This window comes from Desmodus rotundus, chromosome 11, assembly GCF_022682495.2.
Source record: "Desmodus rotundus isolate HL8 chromosome 11, HLdesRot8A.1, whole genome shotgun sequence".
Lineage (NCBI taxonomy): Eukaryota > Metazoa > Chordata > Mammalia > Chiroptera > Phyllostomidae > Desmodus > Desmodus rotundus.
Genome location: NC_071397.1, coordinates 15,135,230 through 15,142,109, shown reverse-complemented (window position 1 = coordinate 15,142,109; position 6,880 = coordinate 15,135,230). Strand labels below are relative to the sequence as shown.

Sequence of the window (6,880 nt, the reverse complement as noted above, 5' to 3'; positions counted from 1 at the left end):
CACATATTTCTTTTTTACTTTTTATTTAAAAAAATTAACCCTGTATAACATTGCAGAGTTCAATAAATTTCCAGGTGTTCTGCCATATATGCACCAATTGTAAACTCTTTGCCACATACACTTTTCCCCTCTTTCACTTTCTATTAATAGGTGTATAATATTTATATACATATACATATATACCACTTATTTACTTTTTATTTTGAAACCACCTATCCAAATTTTTAATTCATTCAAATATTCTCCTTTGAAAAGATTATTCAAAGGAAGGTGTTGATATACCTACAATTCTAGACTGAATCACACCATGTTTCAAAAATGTAGATACAAATAACTGTGAGCTTATTGACTTGGCTATTCTGGGAGATGTATGTTACAGATCATTTCTAAATGGAATATCAGTTCCAAACTTCTTCTTTGAACATTATAAAATATAAAAAATAAAGAAAAGCGTATATTTTAGGATTGAGGTTACTAAAATCCGATTGGCCAAATAAAATGTGTATTCTCCCCACAAAACTGAGTAGAATGACATGCTGACTCAGTCTGTGAGGCTTCCTTCCCAATAGTAAAGGGAGTCATTTTAAGAATTATCAAAGCTACATTTAAGGAGAAAACACAAAAGGAATGTAAAAAAAATCTTTTCTCCCTAGGATTTTCTAGATTTTTGGCAAAGAAAGGAGGAAAAAACAGCCTGAATGCTAAGTTCAGATTGGTCACATGAGATCAGCTGTCCACATTTGCAAAATACAACACCTGTCTCATCCCTACTGAATGTTACCTAAAACAAAAATAAGGAACAAATAGTTGCAGGACACTGCTTTAGAAAAACTCTTTCAGAGAATCATATTCATTAAAAAAATATTTTTTACTCAATATATTCCTGATTCATTTATGCCGTTGCGTGTGCTTATATTTTAAAGTGATGAGTATACTATTTGTACACATTATATCTCACAGAATCAATATACATATATGTACTTTGACACCGGTCTTTGGATTCCTGTTCTTCCTCTGATTCTACGACAATTTCCAGAATTTCAACGAGCCTTCTGTTTGTAATGAACATGCAGTAGCAACAACAGCATCTCTAAATCCCTGATGTGTGACTTCAAAGAGTACTGCAGATTCCTTCTGGTGTGGCGATTTGTACAATGTTGCCAAACTTTGCTTTTGATCCTACGGAAAAATTAGCCACATTGTACCAGCATGTCCCCAACTTCCCTCAGTGCTGGCATCAGCAAGGCCTGATGTCTATCTCTGCTGCCATCTGATTGGTTAAATTTACAGCTAATCTGTGATGATTTGCATGGCTGATCATTTGCTGGGGCAGGTCATTTAGTAATGGAGTAGGAAGGGCTATGTCATCACGGTCACGATGAAAAGGAAAAGCAAAACCATCTACTGTCACTAACCAAAGCTTGGAGTGTTCTGAAAGGAAGTATGGAATGAGATTAACTTGTGCAGGTGCCTCTTTGTAGTCACGACAATGAAAACGACGTTTGACAAAGAATATTTTCAAGGGTGAAATTCTTCACCGCCTTTGGGTGTGCCTTTCCCATATGTGCTCCTGCCATGAACTGAAGGTGGGGAAGGCAGGCAGCAGCAAGGCGTACCACTCTATCAACCGTATCATTTCCCTCTGTACTAACAAACGCTGCTTCGCCTTCCACTCCTCCCCAACACTCTGGTCTCGGAACATCTGCGTCAACTGCACGCTGATTCGGCCGCATCAGCATATCTTGGTTTATTTGTTCATTCTCTTGGTTCATTCTCTTCTTTTCATGTACAGAGTTTCTAAACCTTCCTCTTTAGACATCCCAACCTCTTTGCTGAGCTGGGAGAGTTTCACCTCTAGGAGTTCTTGAGAGGTCTGGAAACCTGCAGATACCAGCTTTAACCTGCACCACCAGGGACAGGGGAAACTCACTAAATCTCACTGCATTTCAGGGCCAGAGGCCTAAGTCCGCAGTCACACAGAGCTCGTTTAGTTATTGACCGAGTCATTTGAGAATGAGTTGCAGATCTAATGATGCTTCATCTCTAAGTGTTTCCGTATATACCCTCACAGAACCAAGACATTACTATACATAGTCATAGTATGCTTATGAAATTAATGATATTTAAAATGGATGTGGTACTATTGTCTAATATAAAATTCATATTCAAATGTTAACATATTGTCTTAATAATATCAGCAATTTATCATTTATTGCAGCAAGGATCCAATACCAGGTCACACTTCGTGTTAGTTTTCATCGTAGTCTCCTTTAATCTGATGCAATTTCTAAGCCATTCTTTGTCTTTCCTGACACTGATCTTTCTAAAGCACATCTCAAAGTTACTTAAGAAGTTATTTTCTAGTGTACTCGTTGATTTCTATTGATTCTTCCTGATGAGTATATGATACTTGATTCTTTAATTATGGCCAAGAATACAACCTACAATGCTTTTTCTAAAGCATCTTATCAAGAGGCACATAAGGTCAGTTTTCTCCATCATCTTGGATGTTATCTTTTTTTTTTTTTGGATGTTATCTTTAATCACTTGGCTAACTAGATGTCCTCCAGATTTCTCCTAGATAAAATAACTTTAAAAAAATCTCTTCTGGAAGCTCAGGATAAGTAAGGAAAAGTATAAGTCAGGGTTTCTTGATTATAAATTCTCATATTAAGTATTAATTACTTATGCTTAGAGTAGAAATAAGTTAAGGGAAATTCATCACAATAAATTTAATAGTGCATGTGCCCAATTGCTCAATTTGAAAATTTCCTAAAGAAGTTGGCTCCCTGTGTTGTTAAAAGTTCTATGTACAGCTTGTTAGGCAGAGGGCCTTCATATATCAGTCTGGTGTTTGCTTCTATTTGTTGCTTACAACACAGGTATGACTTTTGCCTCTATAGTCCCCAGTGACACTATGACTGACAGTTACTCCTAGAAGATGAGCACATATTTCTTCCTTATGAATCTCTTTTCAAGGAGCTGCCACATCATTTTAATACAAATTAATCAGAACGGGGTTATCTGGGTTGACTTCATTATGCATTCACACATTCAATCACACCAACATCCCTTTTCAAATACCATCTCTTACAAATGGATGCCGTTCACTTTCTCAACAGTAAAGGCATGACATGTGATTTCCACCCATCGCTGGAGACTTAATAAATCACCCAACATATTACAGTTTCACACCAAGTTAGCACCTTCATCAGGGAATGAAATTAGCAGAGCAAATCCTGGCTAATTGTGAAAAATGCTAATTACCCGCTCACCCTGAAAAATAAGGCATGAGTGATATGTGGCGAACCCTGCACAAAGTCACAAACACTTGGAAATGCAACACTTAAATAAAGCCAAAAACTGCGTATGCAGAGAAAAATGGAGACCAGACAGAGAGTAAAAGTATACAGCTGGTGAAGGAAATAAGAATCTGCAGGGGTTTTTAAAATTTCGCTTTAGAACTATAGCAAGACCAGTGGGGACTTGGGTGACTCCAGGAATTCATTGTCACACCTTTACTTCTAGGTTTCCAGGGCAGACACCCACCTTTTATCACTGTGGGAGCAAGTCTTCACTTGTTAATAGCTGGTCACAGCTGGGACAGGAGGTAGCTGTGAAAGAAGTGACCCCAGATCTGCTACTCCGGGGCAGGGACGTCCTGTTACTGACTGGCAGCAGTCAGCTCCCTGCGGGTGCTGCTCTCTGCAGAGCAGGCCACAGGATGTGAATCCTGAGCAGGCATTTCAGAAGCTGCCACCATCTCCTTGCTGCTCGATCCAGACCCGCAGGTGGTGGGGGTGGGGGGCGGCGATGGAAGGATTTATCCCTGCCTCTGTCAGTCTGGTCCCCCTCACTGTGTGGGAGACTCTTTCTTTTCCCCAAAGGTGTCAGTTTGTCGCCTTTCACCGGGGTGAGACTCCCATTAAGAAGAGAAGCATGTTCTTTCCTAATAATGCTGTTTAGGAGTTTATGTATGCGTGTTTAATGTGCAACATGTATTACCTTTTCCTACTCTTTCTAGCTCCTCTAAAGTTCTGAGCAATCACGTAACTCCTATACTACTAAGCCCAAGTTAAAAAATCCAATGGTTCAATTTTTCAGTTGTCTGTTAGGTCCCACACACTAAATTTGTTATGAAAGGCAATTATCACATTACATTTAATTAAAATGTTCCTGACTAATGACTTGTGCAAGCCTCTAAAGCAATTATATCATTTATAATTGCAAAGGTAACCCAGAGAAAGAGATTCTTTTGTGGTTAATTTGTGTAATGATGCAAAGGTGATAAAATATTAAATCCCCAAAGAGGCAGTATGGAAATTCTCCAGAAGATAAGCTTTGTGACACAATTTAAACCATCAACGTAACAAAAAGGAAAAGAAAAGAGAAATAAAAAAGAGAAAAGAAAAAGGGCAAATCAAATCCCTAACTTCTAAATTATCTTTCAAAAAATAAAAAGAATGAATTAATAAGAAAAACATATTCATAACATTGCCACAAAATAAAGTTCTTCTGTTTTTAGATTTTTCTTTTTACTTATTATAAACAAGTAATTCATAAGTAATGATGACTGTTCACTTCATTCCATGACTATTGCTCCCAGAATGGTTTACATGTTCTGACATATTATATATTAAGATCAATTGCTTGACTGCAAATTTCAAGCCTGAACTTCTCCTCAGCAGAGAAAGAACATAACAGAACATACATTCTACATAAAAAAATTGCACACAGGAGATAACCTTACCCATCCCTTTATGTAAGATAATGATTTAGGCCACTTAAGAATATGGAAATAAAAATTGCAGCATTCTCTTTCGCCTATTTTTTCCTCTGTCAACAACCTGTTCCCCTAAAAATAAAAATAAAAACTTAAAATGATAATTCCTCTCAAATAAAGAAAAGGCTTTCTGTACCTACCTCAACATTTAAAACACGTGCCACGCTAAGTCTCCATTCCAGGAAAACTGAACTTCCTCTCTAAGACGCTCTCTATTTTACAAACTGTGTTTTACTGTCGATGTTTGCACTGTGCTAAGAACATCCTCTTTCCAAATATTCCACTTATTGAAATCCTCTTACTCCATTAAACCATCATCATGAAGCAGATTTTGATTCTCCTTTGGCACCAACCACTATTTATTAAGGCAATTTTAGTTTACTCTGAACTCCAAGGGAATTTGTTACATTTACGTTTACATTTTGATAAAATCAAAATTTTAAATCACATTTTTATGTACCTGTTGATGATAGAAAGAAACCAAGTCACAGTGACAGAACTTAGAGAATAAGAATCACAAAGTCATGGATTTCACTTTGAGAATATGGTTTGATCATCTGTTACTGACATCATTTTGTAAATGGGAAAACAAAGTTTAAAGAAAAATGAAAGATTACACAGGTGGTAAGTAGCATTTCCAGGGCTTGAACTTGAATCTTTACATTTAATTCAGAATTTATTGGACTACTTTCAAATTAAAAATTATGTGTTATTTCCAAATATGAGAAATGATGGAGAAAAAAGCATAAGATAAAAGTCAGTGGTCATGGAACTCTGATTTTCAATGGGAGTATTTGTTACAGCATTATGCACTCACCACATACACACACAGAGACCAAAAAGACAAGCCCCACCCCACCCCCGCAAAGATACATCAAGACCATTGGAATTCAGTGTAAGTGACAAGTTCTTTCTTAGTTAACCTAGAGATATTGTCAGTTTCTGAGTACTGTTTAAATGGGAATTTTCATTCTGAGACAGGTTTTCCTTTGTTTTGTCTTTTTATTTCTTTGTTTGTTTTTTGATAGAAACTCGTAGGAACTTGCTAACCACATTTTGTTCTCAATTCCTGTCTGGCAAGGTCAGGGGAAAGCTTGATCTATCATTTGTCATTTATCATTCATCATTCAAGGTCCACCTGGAATGAAGCTCCCTTTTCTCTAGGGACAGTTTCATCTACAGAAGATAGAGGTATCAAGCCATCAATTCCTCAGCCAAATTTGTCTAAAGGTAAATAAATGTAAGTAAATACAGGTATTCAAGTACTTTAATAAATCATTTCTTCTTCCCTTAAGCTTCCTGCTATGCTTTATGAGTTTTTAGTCACCTACATACTAAATTCATTGATAAACTGTAAAAAATAATGATTTTTGAAACTTACTCTTACAGTACATGATAAAAATGTATAACATTTGGACTCTCAGAGCTTCACACAGCACCTCAGTCTCCTAAAGATATAGGAGGAAAACCCAATGCATTTCTTCTCTCCATATGAGGTCTGTTTAGAAGGTACCCAGCCATGTAATATAAAAAATAGAGACATTTATTGAAGAAGATGCAAGATACATGAAATATTGTACATAGGACAATGACGCCTCCTTCAAAGTAGGCACCTCGGGACCTTACAAGTTCTCCCAATTACCATCAGCTGCTCTGTCATATTTTCCTGAATCTCATCATTTGTCTGAAACCTCTTTCCTTTCAAAGGTGATTTTAGTTTGGGGAAAAGGCAGAAGTCACAACGCATTGAATCTGGGCTGTAGGGGGTGTGAGTCACCTGGGTGATTTCATGTGTCACCAAAACATTCAGCACTAGATAGATGAAACTGCCAATCACCAGTTGCCCACAGCTGCGGGATCCTGAATCATCTGAATAGTTTCCATGGAGGAATGTACAGCTTAATGCAAAATTTGATGCAGATTTTTTGCTCTATTCCCTCAGTCATTTTGAATGTGATGACCACACAGCTCACTCAATAGCATCTACTGCCCCCACTGATGTCATTGTTCAAGCATGCACATTCCAGTTCACTCTCCTTGGCTGCCAGGTCACATCAATGCCGAACAAACCATTCTCATTATATTAACAATGGTTGG

At 37.2% G+C, this 6,880-nt stretch overlaps 1 pseudogene; it reads right to left on the bottom strand.

The window, feature by feature from the left end:
- Window positions 1-934: 934 nt before the first annotated feature.
- Window positions 935-1,945, bottom strand: LOC112302402 (DNA repair protein RAD51 homolog 3 pseudogene; annotated as a pseudogene).
- Window positions 1,946-6,880: the final 4,935 nt, after the last annotated feature.